Source organism: Ascaphus truei, chromosome 2 (genome assembly GCF_040206685.1).
Source record: "Ascaphus truei isolate aAscTru1 chromosome 2, aAscTru1.hap1, whole genome shotgun sequence".
NCBI classification, from domain to species: domain Eukaryota; kingdom Metazoa; phylum Chordata; class Amphibia; order Anura; family Ascaphidae; genus Ascaphus; species Ascaphus truei.
The window spans coordinates 491,142,060-491,164,910 of NC_134484.1; positions in this window are offsets into that span (position 1 = coordinate 491,142,060).

Genomic DNA, 22,851 nt, shown 5'->3' on the forward strand with positions numbered 1-22,851 from the left:
GCACTCAGAGAGGGAGCAAGTAATCAGTGACACATCGGTCAGCACTCAGAGAGGGAGAAAGTAATCATGACCCATCAGTGAGCACTCAGAGAGGGAGCAAGCAATCAGTGACCCATCAGTCAGCACTCAGAGAGGGAGCAAGTAATCAGTGACCCATTAGTCAGCACTCAGAGAGGGAGCAAGTAATCAGTGACCTATCAGTCAGCACTCAGAGAGGGAGCAATTATTCAGTGACCCATCAGTCAGCACTCAGAGAGGGAGCAAGTAATCAGTGACCCATCAGTCAGCACTCAGAGAGTGTAAGGAATCGGGAAACACGTCCTTTGCGACCCGACTTGTTTGTGGGCCCTTCTGGAATTTTTGTCTTTGGCTTTCCCTCGACTACGGCGATCTCTCCTACCCATGAACACAGCATACGGACTCGGACTACTCGACACTCTACAATCCCAGTCCACGGTTTATGGACCCCTACTATCCTTCTCTCTCCAATCCAAGGACCCGGCTAGTATACCGCATCTCCTACACTCTCCAACTCTACACTAAACTATCCGCCTTCCAGGCACGCCTCTGCTGCTGCGGTCATGTGGTGTTATACCTTCCCACCTCAGTGCCGGGGTCTTGTCTTGTTTGTGGGCAGCTCGAGCGTTACAGTATGCTGAGCCCAACAAACATAAACCCCCCTGAGTTGGTCCCAGCCCTGTCCTCCATTACCGAGCATCTCCAGTTTTTGGACAACCAAGTCACCCCCTTGGCCCAAAAGATTGCTACAATTTCGCTCCAACAGCCTCAGTCTCATATTCTCAGACCTTCAACCTTAAGCCCCTCTAGGCCGGAGCCCAATATACCTCTTGAGCCACGGCTCCTTACTCCCAATCGCTATGCTTGTGACCCACATTGGTGCCGAGGGTTCGTAAACTAATGTGACATTCAATTTGAATTAACCCCTTCTCGCTTTTCCTCCGACAGATCTAAAGTGACTTATATTATTGCTTTCTTAACTGGTGATGCGTTAGCCTGGGTTTCTCCCATCTGGGAGCAAAGACCTGAACTTACACAAAATGTCTCTAATTTCAAAGAAGAGTTCAAACAGGTATTTGATAACCCTGGTCGTAAAGTTACTGCCGCACCTTCTTTATTTCACATTTCACTGGGCTACAGAACTGTTGCCAAGTATGCTCTAGAGTTCCAGACCATCACTGCAGAGACGGGCTGTAACGATGAGGCAGCCTTCTGTCAAGGACTCTTGGAGACTCTGAAGAATGAGCTATCTGCTCAGGAAAGACCCCCTGTGCTAGAGGATCTGATTGCCGTATGTATTAGGGTGAATCAACGCCTTCAGGAAAGGCGGCTTAAACGCCATCATGCTCGCTCTCTCACTCCTATGCCTCCTATTTGCAGTCCTACTCCCATCACTCTCCCAGCTCTTGAGGCCCCAGAACCTATGCAGTTTGGAAGTCATCAACTCTCCTGTTCTGAGAAACAACACCAGAAAATTTAGGGTTTATGTTTCTACTGTGGTTTATCTGGACACCTGGTGCGCCGCTGTCCTACGGAGCTGGGAAACGCCAACACCCAATAAGGTATGGGGGAATCTCATTGGGTAGTATTTCTTCTTCTCCACCTACAAAGGGAAAATTACCGAAAAGGTTTATGCTTCCAATCTTCCTTGAGGGTCCCTACTTCAGAGTATCCACATCTGCTTTTGTCAACTCCGGGTCTGGGGGAATTTTTTCGGATCAGGATTTCGCCAGTAGGCACAACATCCCTATGATTGTCAGTACCTGTTGGTCTCGTGGCTATAGATGGAAGACCCCTCCAGCCAGCCTTCATTTCTTTGGAGACAGTTGTTCTTTCATTCTCCACGAAGGATGGTCATAAAGAGAAGATTTTCCTGGACGTTTTTCACTCCCCTACGGTACAGGTAATCCTGGGCCTACCTTGGCTCCAATGACAAAATCCTCCGATTGATTGGACTGATAACAATCCCATACAATGGGGTTCAGCCTCTAAGGGACCTCCTATGCCCCCGGTGAAAGTCGTTGCTGGTCTAGAGACCACTAAACCTGCCAACCCTTCTCTTCCTGAAGTATACTGGGAATTCCTTGACATATTTGATAAAGTTCGCTCTGAGGTTCTGCCCCCTCATCGTCCTTTTGACTGCCCTATTGATCTGTTGCCCGGTGCTGTTCTTCCTAAAGCTAGGTCTTATCCACTTTCTCTCCCGGAGACTAAGGCTATGTCTGAATATATTCAGGAGAATTTAAAGAGAGGCTTTATAAGGAATTCTACTTCCCCAGCCGGAGCAGGTTTCTTTTTCATTAAGAAGGATGGTTCACTTCGTCCGTATATTGATTACAGAAGATTGAACAAGATTACTTCTGAAAAATCACTATCAGTTGCCTCTGATTTCAGAACTTTTTGACCGCTTGCAAGGCGCTACCATTTTCTCCAAGCTTGACCTCCGTGGGGCCTATAATCTTATTCGCATATGACAAGGAGACGAATGGAAGACGGCCTTCAATACTCGCGACGTCAATTACGAGTATTTAGTTATGCCCTTCGGACTCTGTAATGCACCTGTGGTTTTCCAGGAGTTTGTGAATGAGGTGTTTTGTTTAACACTTTCGTCATTGTGTACCTTGATGACATTCTCATCTTTTTCTAAGTCCCTTTCTGAACATATTCAGCACACTAAGTTAGTCCTCTCTCGTCTTCGCAAGAACCATCTCTATGCCAAGATGGAGAAGTGTATGTTCCACCAGACCTCTACCTCTTTCTTAGGCTGAGTCCCAGCTGGCGCTGAGCTCGCATGGCGCTTGGTGCCTGGCGCGCTTACCTTCTTCAATGTTGAAAAAAAATCCGGGAATGGGAAAGAGGGGAAGGGAAAGGGTAAGGGAGAGCTCCCGCATCAGCAAAAGTAATAAATAATAGGTAAGTAAGTAGAGCCAGATACTGGTGCAAAAGAGGATAAGGGTAAATGTGAAAAAACAAACAAAAGATTCCTCCTTGAATGCACTCAGATGCATTCAAGGAGGAATCTTTTGTTTGTTTTTTCACTTTTTTCACTTTTCTTCTTCAATGTTGATCAGCACATCCCCTCTCCCGCTGTGCTCGCCCGCTCATGCGCGTGCACACACGCTCTCCCAAGTGTTCTGCTTGGGGAGACAAGGGAGAGATACTTTGGTGCTGAGTGCAGGGTCACATGACCCTGCTCTGACAAATGGGAAGAGAGGGGGCATGTTCTACTCTGCTGTCACACACACACTGACACTGAATTCATCAGCACTGAATTTAGCAGAGAGAAGTGGAAAGGGGGGGCAAACGGACAGAGAGGGGAGCAAACGAACAGAGAGGGGGCAAACGGACAGAAGAGGGGCAAACGGACAGAGGGGGGCTAACGGACAGAGGGGGGGGCAAACGGACAGAGGGGGGGTCAAACGGACATGGGGGACAAACAGACAGAGGGGGGGCAAACGGAGTGCTGCTGTGTGGTGGGGGGGGCAAACGGAGTGGTGTGGTAGGGGGAGAAGGGAGAGAGAGGGGGGAGAGAGAAAGAGAGGAGGGGGGAGAGAAGGGAGAGAGGGAGAGAGGAGGAGAGGGGGGGAACGAGAGAGGGGCAGAGAGAGAGAGGGGAGGAGAAGAGATGGAGAGAGAGGGAGGGGGAGAAGGGAGAGAGCAATGGGGGGGAGAGAGGGAGAAAGAGCAATCGGGGGGGAGAGAGAGCAATGGGGGGAGAGAGAGCAATGGGGGGGAGAGAGAGCGCGATGGGGGGAGAGAGATGAGGGAAGGGGGAGATATATATATCAAAGACTAACAAAACAAGAAAAAGCAGCGCCTAAAAAGGTATTAATAGTGATAAAATAAAATAAATATATGTGATATTAATGTCACAATAACGTGATAAATGTGTTAGTGCCTGTGCATAAAACAAATGAAATGTTAAATTGATTAAATAGATAAATAACCTAAAATTCACACAATACAATAATAAGCAAAAAAGAAAATAAAGTGAAAACCAGTCCTTTGAAAAAAGTTCATCAATAAAAATGGTGACGTAGGTAGAAGGGGTCTCCGGCTGCTCTCACAAGGATAAAGCACATCCTATGGAATCTGTAGAGAGGAGAGAGCGCACGCCCCATAGTATAAAACTGTATATTTAATGATGGGAAGGGGGAGGGGGGGAAAAATACACTCACAAGGGTACAAGTGTTAAAAGCATTTCGTGATAATATCACCACCATCCGGTATCTGTGCTTCGCTCAAACGTCCGTCAGTCTCTGGAAGATGAAGGATCCGTGATCATCTGGATGTTCAGGGCGTGAGAGAAGTATCACCGAAATCGTGCTGGAATCCCAGAGAAACTCCCTGCTGGATGGCCTCCGTGATGATGAACGCACGAACCGGCCTGTTCCTGCGCACACGTGATGACGTCATGTCCGTACGTTTTGCGTGATGACGCTCCCTGACGCGTTTCGTCACACTCGGGCGATTTTGTCAAAGGGTAATGGAGAGGGGCTGGACGCATGTGTATATATACACTAATAGTAACGTGACAACCCCTTAAACCAGCTGAATAGGATATTACATCAATGGAAACTAAATCGACTGATAAGTACCATACTAATGACTATAGACATGAAGGTAAAAGGAAAAGCGGACCAAGCCATACATCCTAGGAAGGCTCATATACCAAAATACTATGAGGAGGAGATGTAAGACATTAACATATACTAATAAAAACGAAAAAAGGAAACGGTGCAATTGAATAAATAGCAATTAATTAAAGATATAATTAAAATTAAGATTAAAACGTGTGTGAGTGTCTCTCTGTCATAAATAGATAATGGGTATTGCGGCTGTACAATACCTATATTGGAGATTCTATCAGAGGGTCAATACAGTCAACACACTGTAATTAAAAAATATATGAATATACATAAACTAAAAATCTATATATTCAATTACTACAAATCTGATGAAAGAAAAGCAAGAGAATACATGAAAATGGATTGGGAAATATATGAAAATATATCAAAGGCATAATCCATAAATATACCTGATTGACAAACTGTAAAATATCAAACATTGCTAAAAATATATAAAAAAGTGTGGAAATATATAAATATGTGAATATGAGTAATATATATATCTAACAGAAAATAAACTAGTGCATATAAACTAAATACTACAAAATACCTTGTACCAATGTATTAGGGGTACAGCTGATAAAATACAGGCTCAATATGAGAAATGTGTGTGTACATGTAGAGAGTGTATAACTAAAAAACATGTAAATATTTAATATAAAAATACTGTTCAAGCCAAATTGAGGTTTGAACATGAACATTTACTATAAAAGTGTGCGTCTGGAGACATGGTAAGACATATAACCATGCAAATATTGCAATGAATATAAATGGATTATCAAATTGAGCAGATGCCAGCTTCCAAGATCAGGAAAAGATCTGGGAGAGACTCAGACAAAAAGATGACAGGGAACTGCAGAGGAGACTCAAGAACAGGGGGGGGGGGGGGTTTGCCCATCCGAAGAATTCAGACCAGCGTACTCACATCAAGACATTCATTTAATCCAACAGGGGTTAAGGTGCCCAACTGGTGGATCCAGAATGTTTCCCGCCTACAGAGGGTCTTGAATCGATCGCCCCCTAATAAACCTCACAGTGGATGGGTCCGTCTTAATTGATTCTCTCGGAGCATCATAACTGGTGGTCCCGTCCTAGTTTCCAACTCCCTCAGTAAGGTCGGCTCCCTAGACAGGTCAGATTTATTAAATATGTCTAAAATTAAATCTAAGAAACATATACGCACCAGTTATGATGCTCCGAGAGAATCAATTAAGACTGACCCATCCACTGTGAGGTTTATTACAACATATAATCAGTCCTCTAGATCCATTGATAAAATTCTTAATAATCACTGGAGCATCCTTAAGTGTGACCCCCATTTGGGGTCCATCCTGCCAGAGAAAGCCTCTATAGTTTATAGGAAGGCAAGAAATATCAAAAGTATTTTAGCTCCAACTAAACTCAGGACAGTCCATCCATCCACATTTCCTGTCTGTAAGGGTCCTGTGGGAAATCATAAATGTGGACGTAGTCGGTGTATTACATGCAGACACATTCTTATTAAATCCCAATTCTTTTCAGCCATCAGAGGGACCACACATCTCATCACCAGTTCCATTAACTGTTTAAGCACTTACATTATTTACCTTATTCAATGTGGTTGCGGTCAGCAATATGTTGGTAGCACCACTAGGTCCTTGGGTACTCGCTTCCTGGAGCACAGGAGAAATGTTATAAAAGGATTAAACACACACAGTGTCTCACGACATTTTAAATCTAGACACAATCAAGATCCCAAGTCCATGACTATCATGGGACTTGAGAGCATTTATCCTTGTGCTTTAGGGGGCGATCGATTCAAGACCCTCTGTAGGCGGGAAACATTCTGGATCCACCAGTTGGGCACCTTAACCCCTGTTGGATTAAATGAATGTCTTGATGTGAGTACGCTGGTCTGAATTCTTCGGATGGGCAACCCCCCCCCCCCCCCCCTGTTCTTGAGTCTCCTCTGCAGTCCCCTGTCATCTTTTTGTCTGAGTCTCTCCCAGATCTTTTCCTGATCTTGGAAGCTGGCATCTGTTCAATTTGATAATCCCTTTATATTCATTGCAATAGTTGCATGGTTATATGTCTTACCATGTCTCCCGACGCACACTTTTATAGTACATGTTCATGTTCAAACCTCTATTTGGCTTGAACAGTGTTTTTATATTAAATATTTACATGTTTTTTAGTTATACACTCTCTACATGTACACACACATTTCTCGTATTGAGCCTGTATTTTATCAGCTGTACCCCTAATACATTGGTACAAGGTATTTTGTAGTATTTAGTTTATATGCACTAGTTTATTTTCTGTTAAATATATATATATTACTCATATTCACATATTTATATATTTCCACACTTTTTTATATATTTTTAGCAATGTTTGATATTTTACAGTTTGTCAATCAGGTATATTTATGGATTATGCCTTTGATATATTTTCATATATTTCCCAATCCATTTTCATGTATTCTCTTGCTTTTCTTTCATCAGATTTGTAGTAATTGAATATATAGATTTTTAGTTTATGTATATTCATACATTTTTTAATTACAGTGTGTTGACTGTATTGACCCTCTGATAGAATCTCCAATATAGGTATTGTATAGTTCAGCCGCAATACCCATTATCTATTTATGACAGAGAGACACACACACGTTTTAATCTTAATTTTAATTATATCTTTAATTAATTGCTATTTATTCAATTGCACCATTTCCTTTTTTCGTTTTTTTTAGTATATGTTAATGTCTTACATCTCCTCCTCATAGTATTTTGGTATATGAGCCTTCCTAGGATGTATGGCTTGGTCCGCTTTTCCTTTTACCTCCATGTCTATAGTCATTAGTATGGTACTTATCAGTCGATTTAGTTTCCATTAATGTAATATCCTATTCAGCTGGTTTAAGGGGTTGTCACGTTACTATTAGTGTATATATACACATGCGTCCAGCCCCTCTCCATTACCCTTTGACAAAGTTGCCCGAGTGTGACGAAACGCGTCAGTGAGCGTCATCACGCAAAACGTACAGACATGACGCCATCCCGTGTGCACAGGAACAGGCCGGTTCGTGCGTTCATCATCACAGAAGCCATCCAGCAGGGAGTTTCTCTGGGATTCCAGCACGATTTCGGTGATACTTTTCTCACGCCCTGTACATCCAGATGATCACGGATCCTTCATCTTCCAGAGACTGACGGACGTTTGATCGAAGTACTGATACCGGATGGTGGTGATATTATCACGAAATGCTTTTAACACTTGTACCCTTGTGAGTGTATTTTTCCCCCCCTCCCCCTTCCCATCATTAAATATACAGTTTTATACTATGGGGCGTGCGCTCTCTCCTCTCTCTTTTCTATATATATATATATATATATATATATATATATATAGAGAGAGAGAGAGAGAGAGAGAGAGAGAGAGAGAGAGAGAGAGAGAGAGAGAGAGAGAGATACACCTACACAGAAACACAGACAGCCCCTATACAGCCAATGACAAACCCTCTCCCATAATAGCCACGCCCCCCCACTCCTACTCTAAAAATGTTGCAGGACAGTGATCGCTCATGCTTGGAGAGCTGGTGACATCACCGCTCTCCAAGCATGAGCGAGCTCAGCGGCAGCCTTAGGGTACATTATTTCTGATGCAGGGTTCGCTATGGATCCTGATAAACTTAAGTCCGTTCTAGATTGGCCCCAACCCACTTCTCTCAAGGCGATTCAGTGGTTCCTTGGTTTCGCCAATTATTACCGTAAATGTATCCGTAATTTCTCCGCCACTGTGGCTCCCATCACTGCCCTGGCCAAGAAAGGAGTGGACCCTTCTTCTTGGCCCCCTGAAGCATGCCTGTCCTTCGACTCTCTCAAGAAGGCATTTTTTTCTGCCCTAACCTTACGTCATCCAGACCATACTCTCCCTTTCACTTTGGAAGTAGACACCTCGGATTTCGGAGCAGGAGCCATACTCTCTCAAAGGCGATCTCCTCAGGATAAGTTGCACCCCTGTGGGTTCTTCTCTAAGAAATTCTCTTCGGCAGAACAAAATTATGATGTTGGGAGCAGAGAACTTTTGGCCATTAAACTGGCTCTACAGGAATGGAAAACATACTGGACACCTAACAAGCTCCAATTAAACCCCCAAAATACCCACAACATATATATAAGCATATGAGTGTCAGAAGAGTGCTACTGAGCTGGCAATTGCATTAAAACCAGAGACATAACATAAAACACAGACAGAGCTCAGTTTTTAGCACATCTAGTGAGACTCATACACGGTACAGTGCCTAAATATATATGGAATAACTAATAAGTAAATGGTCTTTTAGTTTGACATTTTTGGCCAAAATTGTTGTAAGCCCCTGAGCCAACGCCAAGGCAGACCACATATCAGGGGTCCCTAACGCTAATATAAATTCTTAATAACCTGTTTAATAACAGGAAGAATGATTTATAGTAAATCTGTCAATATTAGCTGTAAAGTTCTGTCTGACTGAAGCTTTTATTAACCTGTACATTACCAGGAAAAGCACTCTGTATTAGAGATGTCTCAGCCAAACTGCAAGCCAAAGTTCTGTCTGACTGAAGCTTTTATTAACCTGTACATTACCAGGAAAAGCACTCTGTATTAGAGATGTCACAGCCAAACTGCAAGCAGGCAAGTTCCCCTGAGTGGAAGATGCTATGGAGTGAGCCCATAACCATTTAAATGTGGGAGGGGGTGAGCTTAAATTAAGTAGGAGGTTGCCAACCTCCAATCAGCTATGACTAGCTGGACAAGAATTGTAAAACATACTGGACACCTAACAAGCTCCAATTAAACCCCCAAAATACCCACAACATATATATAAGCATATGAGTGTCAGAAGAGTGCTACTGAGCTGGCAATTGCATTAAAACCAGAGACATAACATAAAACACAGACAGAGCTCAGTTTTTAGCACATCTAGTGAGACTCATACACGGTACAGTGCCTAAATATATATGGAATAACTAATAAGTAAATGGTCTTTTAGTTTGACATTTTTGGCCAAAATTGTTGTAAGCCCCTGAGCCAACGCCAAGGCAGACCACATATCAGGGGTCCCTAACGCTAATATAAATTCTTAATAACCTGTTTAATAACAGGAAGAATGATTTATAGTAAATCTGTCAATATTAGCTGTAAAGTTCTGTCTGACTGAAGCTTTTATTAACCTGTACATTACCAGGAAAAGCACTCTGTATTAGAGATGTCTCAGCCAAACTGCAAGCCAAAGTTCTGTCTGACTGAAGCTTTTATTAACCTGTACATTACCAGGAAAAGCACTCTGTATTAGAGATGTCACAGCCAAACTGCAAGCAGGCAAGTTCCCCTGAGTGGAAGATGCTATGGAGTGAGCCCATAACCATTTAAATGTGGGAGGGGGTGAGCTTAAATTAAGTAGGAGGTTGCCAACCTCCAATCAGCTATGACTAGCTGGACAAGAATTGTAAAACATACTGGACACCTAACAAGCTCCAATTAAACCCCCAAAATACCCACAACATATATATAAGCATATGAGTGTCAGAAGAGTGCTACTGAGCTGGCAATTGCATTAAAACCAGAGACATAACATAAAACACAGACAGAGCTCAGTTTTTAGCACATCTAGTGAGACTCATACACGGTACAGTGCCTAAATATATATGGAATAACTAATAAGTAAATGGTCTTTTAGTTTGACATTTTTGGCCAAAATTGTTGTAAGCCCCTGAGCCAACGCCAAGGCAGACCACATATCAGGGGTCCCTAACGCTAATATAAATTCTTAATAACCTGTTTAATAACAGGAAGAATGATTTATAGTAAATCTGTCAATATTAGCTGTAAAGTTCTGTCTGACTGAAGCTTTTATTAACCTGTACATTACCAGGAAAAGCACTCTGTATTAGAGATGTCTCAGCCAAACTGCAAGCCAAAGTTCTGTCTGACTGAAGCTTTTATTAACCTGTACATTACCAGGAAAAGCACTCTGTATTAGAGATGTCACAGCCAAACTGCAAGCAGGCAAGTTCCCCTGAGTGGAAGATGCTATGGAGTGAGCCCATAACCATTTAAATGTGGGAGGGGGTGAGCTTAAATTAAGTAGGAGGTTGCCAACCTCCAATCAGCTATGACTAGCTGGACAAGAATTGTAAAACATACTGGACACCTAACAAGCTCCAATTAAACCCCCAAAATACCCACAACATATATATAAGCATATGAGTGTCAGAAGAGTGCTACTGAGCTGGCAATTGCATTAAAACCAGAGACATAACATAAAACACAGACAGAGCTCAGTTTTTAGCACATCTAGTGAGACTCATACACGGTACAGTGCCTAAATATATATGGAATAACTAATAAGTAAATGGTCTTTTAGTTTGACATTTTTGGCCAAAATTGTTGTAAGCCCCTGAGCCAACGCCAAGGCAGACCACATATCAGGGGTCCCTAACGCTAATATAAATTCTTAATAACCTGTTTAATAACAGGAAGAATGATTTATAGTAAATCTGTCAATATTAGCTGTAAAGTTCTGTCTGACTGAAGCTTTTATTAACCTGTACATTACCAGGAAAAGCACTCTGTATTAGAGATGTCTCAGCCAAACTGCAAGCCAAAGTTCTGTCTGACTGAAGCTTTTATTAACCTGTACATTACCAGGAAAAGCACTCTGTATTAGAGATGTCACAGCCAAACTGCAAGCAGGCAAGTTCCCCTGAGTGGAAGATGCTATGGAGTGAGCCCATAACCATTTAAATGTGGGAGGGGGTGAGCTTAAATTAAGTAGGAGGTTGCCAACCTCCAATCAGCTATGACTATTAAGTAGGAGGTTGCCAACCTCCAATCAGCTATGACTGTCAAACTAAAAGACCATTTACTTATTAGTTATTCCATATATATTTAGGCACTGTACCGTGTATGAGTCTCACTAGATGTGCTAAAAACTGAGCTCTGTCTGTGTTTTATGTTATGTCTCTGGTTTTAATGCAATTGCCAGCTCAGTAGCACTCTTCTGACACTCATATGCTTATATATATGTTGTGGGTATTTTGGGGGTTTAATTGGAGCTTGTTAGGTGTCCAGTATGTTTTACAATTCTTGTCCAGCTAGTCATAGCTGATTGGAGGTTGGCAACCTCCTACTTAATTTAAGCTCACCCCCTCCCACATTTAAATGGTTATGGGCTCACTCCATAGCATCTTCCACTCAGGGGAACTTGCCTGCTTGCAGTTTGGCTGTGACATCTCTAATACAGAGTGCTTTTCCTGGTAATGTACAGGTTAATAAAAGCTTCAGTCAGACAGAACTTTGGCTTGCAGTTTGGCTGAGACATCTCTAATACAGAGTGCTTTTCCTGGTAATGTACAGGTTAATAAAAGCTTCAGTCAGACAGAACTTTACAGCTAATATTGACAGATTTACTATAAATCATTCTTCCTGTTATTAAACAGGTTATTAAGAATTTATATTAGCGTTAGGGACCCCTGATATGTGGTCTGCCTTGGCGTTGGCTCAGGGGCTTACAACAATTTTGGCCAAAAATGTCAAACTAAAAGACCATTTACTTATTAGTTATTCCATATATATTTAGGCACTGTACCGTGTATGAGTCTCACTAGATGTGCTAAAAACTGAGCTCTGTCTGTGTTTTATGTTATGTCTCTGGTTTTAATGCAATTGCCAGCTCAGTAGCACTCTTCTGACACTCATATGCTTATATATATGTTGTGGGTATTTTGGGGGTTTAATTGGAGCTTGTTAGGTGTCCAGTATGTTTTACAATTCTTGTCCAGCTAGTCATAGCTGATTGGAGGTTGGCAACCTCCTACTTAATTTAAGCTCACCCCCTCCCACATTTAAATGGTTATGGGCTCACTCCATAGCATCTTCCACTCAGGGGAACTTGCCTGCTTGCAGTTTGGCTGTGACATCTCTAATACAGAGTGCTTTTCCTGGTAATGTACAGGTTAATAAAAGCTTCAGTCAGACAGAACTTTGGCTTGCAGTTTGGCTGAGACATCTCTAATACAGAGTGCTTTTCCTGGTAATGTACAGGTTAATAAAAGCTTCAGTCAGACAGAACTTTACAGCTAATATTGACAGATTTACTATAAATCATTCTTCCTGTTATTAAACAGGTTATTAAGAATTTATATTAGCGTTAGGGACCCCTGATATGTGGTCTGCCTTGGCGTTGGCTCAGGGGCTTACAACAATTTTGGCCAAAAATGTCAAACTAAAAGACCATTTACTTATTAGTTATTCCATATATATTTAGGCACTGTACCGTGTATGAGTCTCACTAGATGTGCTAAAAACTGAGCTCTGTCTGTGTTTTATGTTATGTCTCTGGTTTTAATGCAATTGCCAGCTCAGTAGCACTCTTCTGACACTCATATGCTTATATATATGTTGTGGGTATTTTGGGGGTTTAATTGGAGCTTGTTAGGTGTCCAGTATGTTTTACAATTCCAGCTAGTCATAGCTGATTGGAGGTTGGCAACCTCCTACTTAATTTAAGCTCACCCCCTCCCACATTTAAATGGTTATGGGCTCACTCCATAGCATCTTCCACTCAGGGGAACTTGCCTGCTTGCAGTTTGGCTGTGACATCTCTAATACAGAGTGCTTTTCCTGGTAATGTACAGGTTAATAAAAGCTTCAGTCAGACAGAACTTTGGCTTGCAGTTTGGCTGAGACATCTCTAATACAGAGTGCTTTTCCTGGTAATGTACAGGTTAATAAAAGCTTCAGTCAGACAGAACTTTACAGCTAATATTGACAGATTTACTATAAATCATTCTTCCTGTTATTAAACAGGTTATTAAGAATTTATATTAGCGTTAGGGACCCCTGATATGTGGTCTGCCTTGGCGTTGGCTCAGGGGCTTACAACAATTTTGGCCAAAAATGTCAAACTAAAAGACCATTTACTTATTAGTTATTCCATATATATTTAGGCACTGTACCGTGTATGAGTCTCACTAGATGTGCTAAAAACTGAGCTCTGTCTGTGTTTTATGTTATGTCTCTGGTTTTCTACAGGAATGGAGACACCTCTTAGAGGGTACCGAAAACCCTATCTCAATCCTTACCGAAAAATAAAAACCTATTGTACATTGAGAGTGCTCGCCGTCTCGGTTCACGTCAAGCCCGTTGGGCCCTCTTCCTCTCAAGGTTCAATTACATTATTTCATACATCCCTGGTACCAAGAATCTGAAGACCGATGCTTTGCCCTGTCAATTCGTCAGTGAAGACAAATTTGAAGATGTCCTGGAGAACATTCTTCCCTCTAAATATATCCTTGCGGCTAATTCCATTGACGTACTGGATAAGATATTAGAGTCTCAAACACTCATTTCTGAGTGTATGGAGGCGCTTTAGGGATGCTTATATGCCGCTCCACAATTCCACCGGAAAATACTCGAGTGGGGTCACTCCTCTAAATCTGCCGGTCACCCAGGTACCAAGAGAACTTCGGATCTAATCAGACGCACGTTTTGGTGGCAAAACATGCTGAAGGACATTAAAGAATTCATCAGTTCCTGTTCCACTTGTGCCCGAAACAAGTCTGCTCGCAACAAGCCATCTGGTCTGCTTCGCCCTTTGCCTATCCTGGATCATACTTTGACGTACCTTTCTATGGACTTCATTGTCGAACTCCCACTCTCTAACGGTATGAATACCATCCTCGTCATTGTAGATAGATTTTCGCAGCAAGCTAATTTTATACTGCTTAAAGGTCTCCCTAATTCTGCTACCCTAGCAGACATTTTTGTGAAGGAAATCTTCCGTATCCACTGAGTCCCAATTTCCATTGTTTCTGACTACGGATCACAGTTCGTCTCGAAGTTTTGACGCGCCTTTGCCCAAAGACTGGATATTTAACTTCTTTTTTCCTCTGGATACCATCCACAAACCAACGGTCAGACAGAGAGAACGAATCAATCTCTTGAGCAATACCTCAGGTGTTTCATTTCTGACAAGCAAGATAACTGGGTAGATCTACTCCCATGGACTGAATTTGCTCACAACTCCCTCAGGAACTAGTCAACCCTGGAGTCGCCCTTCTTTATAAACTATGGCTTTCACCCAGCTTGTCTCCCTATCTCATCTAACCTCTCTGGAGTTCCGGCAGCAGACTCCAGGGTAAGTTTTCTTCAAAGCTCTTGGAGGAAAATGTAAAAAAGTCCTCAGACAGAAGAGACAGGCGGATCGTCACCGTCAAAGGCCGCCCAGATATAGGCCAGGAGACAAGGTATGGATATCTTCAAGGAATATAAGGTTGAAGACGCCTACGATGAAACTGACTCCAAGATTCCTGAGGCCCTTTAGCATTTTGGAACGGGTCAACCCTGTGGCATATTGCCTCCAACTGCCGCCATCGATGAAGATCCCTTCGGTTTTTCACATCTCTTTATTGAAACTGGTAGTTCGGAGCTCTCAGTTCCCTAATGTCGCGCCTTGACCACCTCCGGTTATGGTTCAGGGACAGGAAAAGTTCGAGATCCAGTCGGTTATTGATTCCAGATACTCCAGAGGAGGAGTCCTATTCCTTGTGCATTGGAAGGGTTTCGGACACGAAGAAAACTCCAGGTTACCACTTCACCAGATCAATGCTCCCGGCTTACTAAGGCGATTCCACGCTAGGTTCCCGCGTAAGCCGTATAGGAATCGTCCTGAGGCCGATCATCAAGGAGGGGGTACTGAAAGGAATCTCGGGGGAACATGTCCTTTGCAACGTGTTCACCCCTTACCTGCTGCAACTGCTGCCTCTGTTCCTGCTCATGCACGCATCCCCGCTCTTGTTACATAGCGCACGTGCACCCGCAGCACTTCTAGCTGCCGTATGGAACCTGGCCCTGCCCCTTCATGTGTCGCACGTCTCTCCCATGCAGCACGCACATGCGATGACATGCAATGATCCCCAGCTGTGTGGCTAGCTCTCCCATGCCTGCCTTGTTCTCCTGCAGCCTATCCCAGTCTCCGCTGGGGCCGTGCCTCTGCTCCGCCCCCTGTCTAATTGGTCTGCCCTGTCTGTAAATACTTGCTGCTTCCTCACATGCTTTGCTCAGCATAATTCTATGTAGCCGCGAGACGCTCACTTCTGTTGTGCTTAGCTCCTAGTTCTCTCCTGCAGTTAACCTCTTGTGTACCGACCCAGCTTGTTTGTGGATGTCACGATTGTCACTACGTTCATCAACGCATTTATATTTTTGGGTACTCGATTGAACAGAACAAGGGGCAAAATAAATTGCGATTTATTTCCATGATAGACAAACACACGACAACTTCAGAATACACTTAAAACAACACTTACTGGGGTAGGGAAACAAAAGAAATTGTCTTTTCCACAAAAGCGCAAGAAATCCAGTCTTTGGGTTAAAGTCCTGTGGCTAGATCGCAACTTGCCGATCCAATGTCTTGGCCACCACAAAGAATTTCGTAATAGTTCGTAGGAATTCATTTGGAAGTTCACAGGGCTAACGAATTTCGTAGATTGGGGTGATTTATTTGTTGCGCTGCTATTAACCCCTTGCGTACTGGAACCATGTCTCTGCGCTTGCACGAAATACTCCGTGAAGCGTGGTTACATCATCTCTCGTCAGAAGAAGAACGGACGAAGAACACTGGGGATAGCTCGGCGGGCACAGTTATAGGGTGCTTCATAGGGTACAGTTATAAGGTGCTTCATCCTTAACCTGTGCACCCATCCCCCTTGTGGGAATATTTCACCCACCAATAGCCGCGCTGCCCACAGTTTGCCAAACCGGGCAAAAGGTCTTCCCGGTTTGCAAAGCGCATGTGTCGGCTTGACACACGGGCAACTTAGTATACCTGGTGTACCTGGCACCTCCTAGTCTGAGGTTTGGCGCAAAGGTGTCAATGGCCCGGGATCTACGACTTCTCAGGAATCCGGCCATGTAAACATTAGGATGCTCTGCGGTCTTTCATCCCTGACACTTCTTTAGACTGAGGGGCGCCTGGTCAGCGGAATCCCTTTGAAGTGTCAGGAATAAAATACCCGCAGCTCATTCTCCCCCAACCTACCTTCAGGTCAGAGGAATTCTTCCCGGGCTTATAGGAAAAGGTCCTGCCCATACAGTTTAAACACACATTTTACACACTTTATTAAAACATTATGTTCTGGGTGTATTTTCACTGTAATTGTTCCATGTAAATTCATGTTGTGTTTTAGTACATGTGCACCCCGAAAACCAGGGTGCTGGGTGCTTCCGTTCTCGAGTCAGCCTTTCTAATTGAAATGCCGGCTTCAGGGACTCAAGATCACCGAATTCTCACGTCAATTGGCACAGTTCCCACGTCAATTGACCGGCCGCCTTTCAAGTCAGAAAGCTAACCGAGGAACGGATACATTCTATCGGTAAAACCTAACCGCAAACCACTTATCCAATTGACTTGTGGTTAGAGGTCAAACCAATAGGAATGGATACCCATGCTTCAAACAGCCTGTTAACTGCAGCCACACTTCTTCAATCAGTGCTTGCTTGTGTCGCAACAGGAATATAGAAGGCAATGCATTTTCTTTTAGTACAGCAGACAGAGAATGGCCTGCAAATGGGGGGGGGTAAAAAGGCTGGGACAGGGCAAATACAGCAATGCATGGGCAATAATTTTAACCCCTTCATTCCCAATGTGAGTTGGGGATGATCAGCCGGGTACAACACCTTTATTTAGGCCTTATCACCCCTATATTCGTCACACCTCCCCCATTCAAAGTGCAGGGACTGCCTAGACCACCCTGTCCGGTGGCCGGGCTGCCCTGCCAGCTCTTGAAGTCAGTATGTCCTTAGGGTTGTCCTGGCGGGAAAGGCCATCCGCATTGCCATGCTCACTCCACTTCTTGTGCTGGATGGTGAAATCAAATTCCTGTAAGGCCAGGCTCCAGCGTAAGAGTTTAGCATTTTCCCCCGACATCCTCTGTAACCAACTCAAGGGATTGTGGTCTGTAATAACAGTAAAAGGTCTGCCATAAAGATAGGGCTGTAATTTCTTCAGAGCCCATACTATGGCCAGACACTCCTTTTCTTTTCTTTTTTTCCAAATAGTTTTATTAGGCAGTAATACAAGACATATTCAACATACATAATTCACGGCCTAATACAGAACATTTTGTTTTTTCCATTCAGCGGGGAAAAGAGCGACAGGCTCAGCTGTCTCTGAAGGTGGAGTCCTCAAAGCGGGAGGACAGAGAGGGGAGTGGGGGGGAAGGAGGGAAGGGGGTGGGGGAGGGTGGAAGGGGGGGTGGTGTACCCTTCCCGGGAGGCCTTTCCCAAAGTTGTCCCTGTTTAAATTGAAGCTCACGGCTCAGTCTCCGATTCACCATTTATAGGGCCTTCTCCTCTTGTATGGAGAATCCATGGCTCCCATATGTTGTAAAATGTGAAAAGTTTCTGCTTAAGCATGGCCGTCAATTTCTCCATGAGCATCACTTCACTGGTCCTCTTTTTTATTGACCTCGTAGAGGGGGTGGTTTGCCTCTTCCAGACAGCCGCTATTTCACATCTCGCCGTGGTAAAAATAAACCATGCAAGCAGGTAGGTCAGTGGGTCTATAGGCAGCTCTAGGTCAGTGACCTTTTTTACTAAATTCTGGACCTTAGCCCAGTATTTTATCATTTCCGGACATGACCACCAGATGTGGGCCATGTCCCCTCTATGACCACAGCCTCTCCAGCATAAGTCTGACGCCAGGGGGTAGATTTTATTTAACCTCTCAGGAGTTAGGTACCAGTGATAGAGAATTTTATAGATGTTCTCCTTGGTTGTTGTGCAGATAGATGTTCCCGAGGCTGCCTCCCAGATTTCTTCCCAAATCTCTCTCTCTATTGTGATGTTCAAAGCTGCTGCCCACTTGAGCATGTAGTTGTGGTCCTGGGAAGTCGCTGAATTTTCCAAATCGGAATATATTTCAGAGATGAGTCCCTTTTGGTAACTATTAGCTTTGCAAAATCTCTCGAATTTGGTGAGAGGGGGGAATTCTGGGTCTGGGCATATCTTTTGAGCAAAATGTCGGATTTGTAGATATTTAAATGTGTCCAGCTCTCTTATTTTATATTTGGTGCGGAGTTCTTGGTAACTTAGGAGCTTTCCAAAGCTGAGAAGATCCGCAATCGCCCCAACCCCTCCCTTTCTTAGTTGCTCATAAAGTTTAGATCTGCAGCCTGGGGGGAATTTTGGGTTATTGGTTATGGGCGTGAGCTGTGGATTGGGCGAGCAAAGCCCAAATTGGGTCTTGTATTTCGTCCAGACCTCCCATGTAAGAAATTACGCTTTTAGTTTTAAGTTATGGACTTGTCTGTCTCCTCTGTCTAGACTCCAGAGGCAGGCCTGCAGAGAAGGCATTCTAGCGTACTGGGATTCTATGTCAATCCAGCAGCATCGGGCCGGATCAGTATTCCACATAACTGCTTGTTTCAATTGCGCAGCTATATAGTATTTAAGGATGTCTGGAACAGCCATACCTCCTCTTCCCCTTGATGCCAACAGGACTGATCTGGCCACCCTGGGTCTTTTACCCTGTCAAATGAAGTGAAACAGTCTATTTTGTATGTTTTTCAGGTCAGTGCTAGGTACATGGACCGGGAGTGTCTGAAAGTAATATAAAAGTCTGGGGAGTATGTTCATCTTGATGGATGTCATTCTCCCAATCCATGAGACCCGGTAACCTTCCCACTGATCTAGATCTTTTTTGATTGTCTCCCAGAGGGCTGGGTAGTTATCCTGATATTGAGCTCGATAGTGTCTTGATATATTCACTCCCAAGTATTTCATATATGAAGAGCACCATCTATAGCTAAAATTCAATTTAAGAAGTTTCACTTCGTGTTCTGGTAAGCTAAGATTTAGGGCTTCGGATTTTCCGCTGTTTATTTTATAGTTAGATATGTTGCCAAAATCCACCAGTTCCTTTTGAAGGTTCGGAAGGGAAGTTTGGGGTTTGGACAAAGTTAGAATGACATCATCAGCGAAAAGAGATATTTTATAATTTGTATCTCCTATTCCTATGCCCTGTATATTCACATTATTACGTATTTTGGTCGCCAGTGGTTCAATCGTTAGAGCGAAGAGGAGAGGTGCTAGGGGACATCCCTGTCTCTGTCAGGATCGCCTAGACCTCCTGCCTAGCCATAGCTTCCTTGTCCACTGGGTGTGCTGCTGCCTTCTGTTGGCTCTGGGTTCCTCTGTCTGTCTGTCTTCTTGTTGATCCTGTCTCTGTCCTTTATAGCTTGCTTCCTGTCTGTTGTGTTTGCCTTTGCTTCAAGTCAGACTCCCATGCCTGTCTTTGATCCTGACCTGTTTCCTGTACCTGTACCTGTACCTGTATTGTAGTCTGCTCACAGTAAAGGTCCTTGCTAGTAATCTGGCTTGTCCCTGGTTATTCCTGCTCCCCGGTCTCAGTCCCTGCTCCCCGTTCTCAGTCCCTGCTCCCCGTTCTCAGTCCCTGCTCCCGGACCTGTCCTGCCCCGCCTGTCCTGTTCCAGTCTCCTCGTTGCCGACCTCTGCTTGTTACCTGACGTCGCTACCTGCCGCCTGCCTCGGACCTCTGCTTGTTTCCTGACTGCGCTACCTGCCGCGTGCCTCGGACCCCTGCTTGTGACCCCTACTTCGCTTCCTGCTGTTCCGGCCACAGAGATCCTACCCGCCACAGGAGTCTCCCGTGACAGAAAGCAAAGGCCACTTCTGGATCTCGCTGGAACAGATTCTTCTTCTGCCTGCACCCTTTCCTGCCTGCTGCAGCAGACCACATCCGCATGGTTGAAGATAAGTACTTTCGTTTCTTTTTTGGAAATCCAAGTTGGGATTTTGAAAGGTTTTTTTTTGTTGCTGCTAAGTGTTCTGCAAGAATTATTGCGTTCATAACAAAAAAAAAAACATTTTTTTTTCTGAGACTAGAACTGTTGCTGCAAGAGACTATTGCTGTTTTCTTTGAGATTTTTATTTTTGTGCAGTGCCTGGGTTAACCCTTGCAGTACCTGTTGCCACCTTTTAGACTCTGACTTTTCATTTCCTGGATAGGCTTGTCTCTGCATCACTGGTTGGACCACTGCTGTTCACAGGGTTCCCATTTCAAAAGACAAGAGTGCTTCTATTGTTTTGTTACTGCATACTGTGATTTTTCCTGCAATCTGTAGTTTTTCATATCATTGGTTCTAAAGTTTCAGGTTTACCTGCAAGTTCCCCTAAAGTTTGTTTCTCTGCAACATATGATATCCCTACGCCTGATATCAAAGGTTTCAGATTTGACTGCAGGGTTCTCTGTCTGACATTCCTATGTCAAAAGTTTCAGATCTAACTACAAGTTTTCTCTGTATTAGTTTCCTGCTGTCTATGATATTTCTATAACACATACAGAACACCTACAAGCTCAAATTGAACCCCCAAAATACCCACAACATATATATAAGCATATAAGTTTCACAGAGGAGTGCTACTGAGCATGGCAATATATATTTAACATAAAACACAGACAAAGCTCAGTGCACATCCAGAAAAACTTATATACGGTACAGTGCCTAAATATACATGTATAAATAACTAATAAATAAAATGGTCTATTAGTTTAACATTTTGGCCAAATTGTTGTAAGCCCTTGAGCCAAACTTCACGGCAGACCACGTTTCAAGGGTCCCTACACTAATATAAATTCTTAATAACCTGTGCATTGCCAGGAAGAATGATTTATAATAAATCTGTCAATATAAGTTGCAAAAGTTCTAAGTCTGATTGAAGCTCTTATTAACCTGTACATTACCAGGAAAAGCACTCTGTAATAGATTTGTCACAATCACACTGCATGCAGGCAAGTTCCCCTGATAGTTGGAGATGCCATGGAGTGAGCTTTTAACCATTCAAATGTGGGAGGGAGTGAGCTTCAATTGGAAAGGAGGTTGCCACCCTCCAAAACAGCCAAGACTAGCTTCACTTCTTTTTTTTTTTTTTTCACATGGTCCAACATGCTTTATTGTTTTATCATTCAAAGCATTATTACACACAGATTTAATATCAAGTGATTTGTGACTGATAGCTCTTTCTACTATCTTTGGTGAAACTTTATCTTGCTAGTCCGGTAGACTTCATAGAATTAATGTTGTATTTCATTATAAACTTTATTTACATTTGTGCATTTTCTTTTCTTTTAACTCACATGTTTTTAGTTTTTTTGACCAATTCATCAGAGATTTTGGTTTAGCATATTATGTTTAATTATCTGTATATGTTTTCCTATCCAATGATAAGATTGGTCAATTTTATTACAGCACTGTTTTTAATTTGATGATTATTATTTGCTGTGTTAGGGGTTACACCTGTTACCCATTTGTTTGGGGCTTGTTCACAGGTGTTGTAACTTGCACTGGCTATATATACATCATGCTGTTACAAACGGATCACTCTTTTGACAAAGGCCTGACGGGCCGAAACACGTCAAGAGGATCCGTTTGCACTTTGTCTCATTAAAGTTTTTATGAATCACTGATCAGCCTTCTCTGAAGTTCTTGCTCCACGGCTGTGCGGCATCTACACCTCCCCTGGGAGGATTTCCAGTACTCCAGTGCCTGCTGCCTGCACGCCGGGCTGCGTCTGGTGCACCTGCGTCCCCCTGCTACACCCGGATACACCGGCACTGCCGTCGGTCAGGTGACCACCCACCGCGATCGAGCGGATGTAGGGTTGGCGGCAGAAGAAAGTGCTGGCGGGCTGAGAGGATCAAGTCGTCAAGACACATTGCTAGCAGAGGGACATGCAGCATTTCCATACCGGAGGATAGACCAGCCACTTCTCTGCATCCCCCAGCTGTAAGTTATCTACTTCTATGTTTTCTCAAACTTTATTGTGCTTATGGTTAGCCAGTTGCAGAGATTTACATTTGTGAAGATTACACTGGGGGACTGTGGCGTTCGTTTCCAACATTAACTGTTATTCAAGCACCAGTTCACAGCTGCAGCCATGCTTTCTGAGCGCCTGGTGGGTTAACTTGCTGTTTACCCGTTTCACATCCATAATATGGGGTTTAATCTATTTGCCAATATCTTGCTATACAATTTGAGATCGTTGTTCAGCAAAGATATAGGCCTATAGCTGCCACACTGTGTCGGGTCTGTCCTATCTTTATGAATGATCGCCAGGTTGGCTGTGGACATTGACGCTGGGATAGGATTCCCTTCCATGAAGGAAT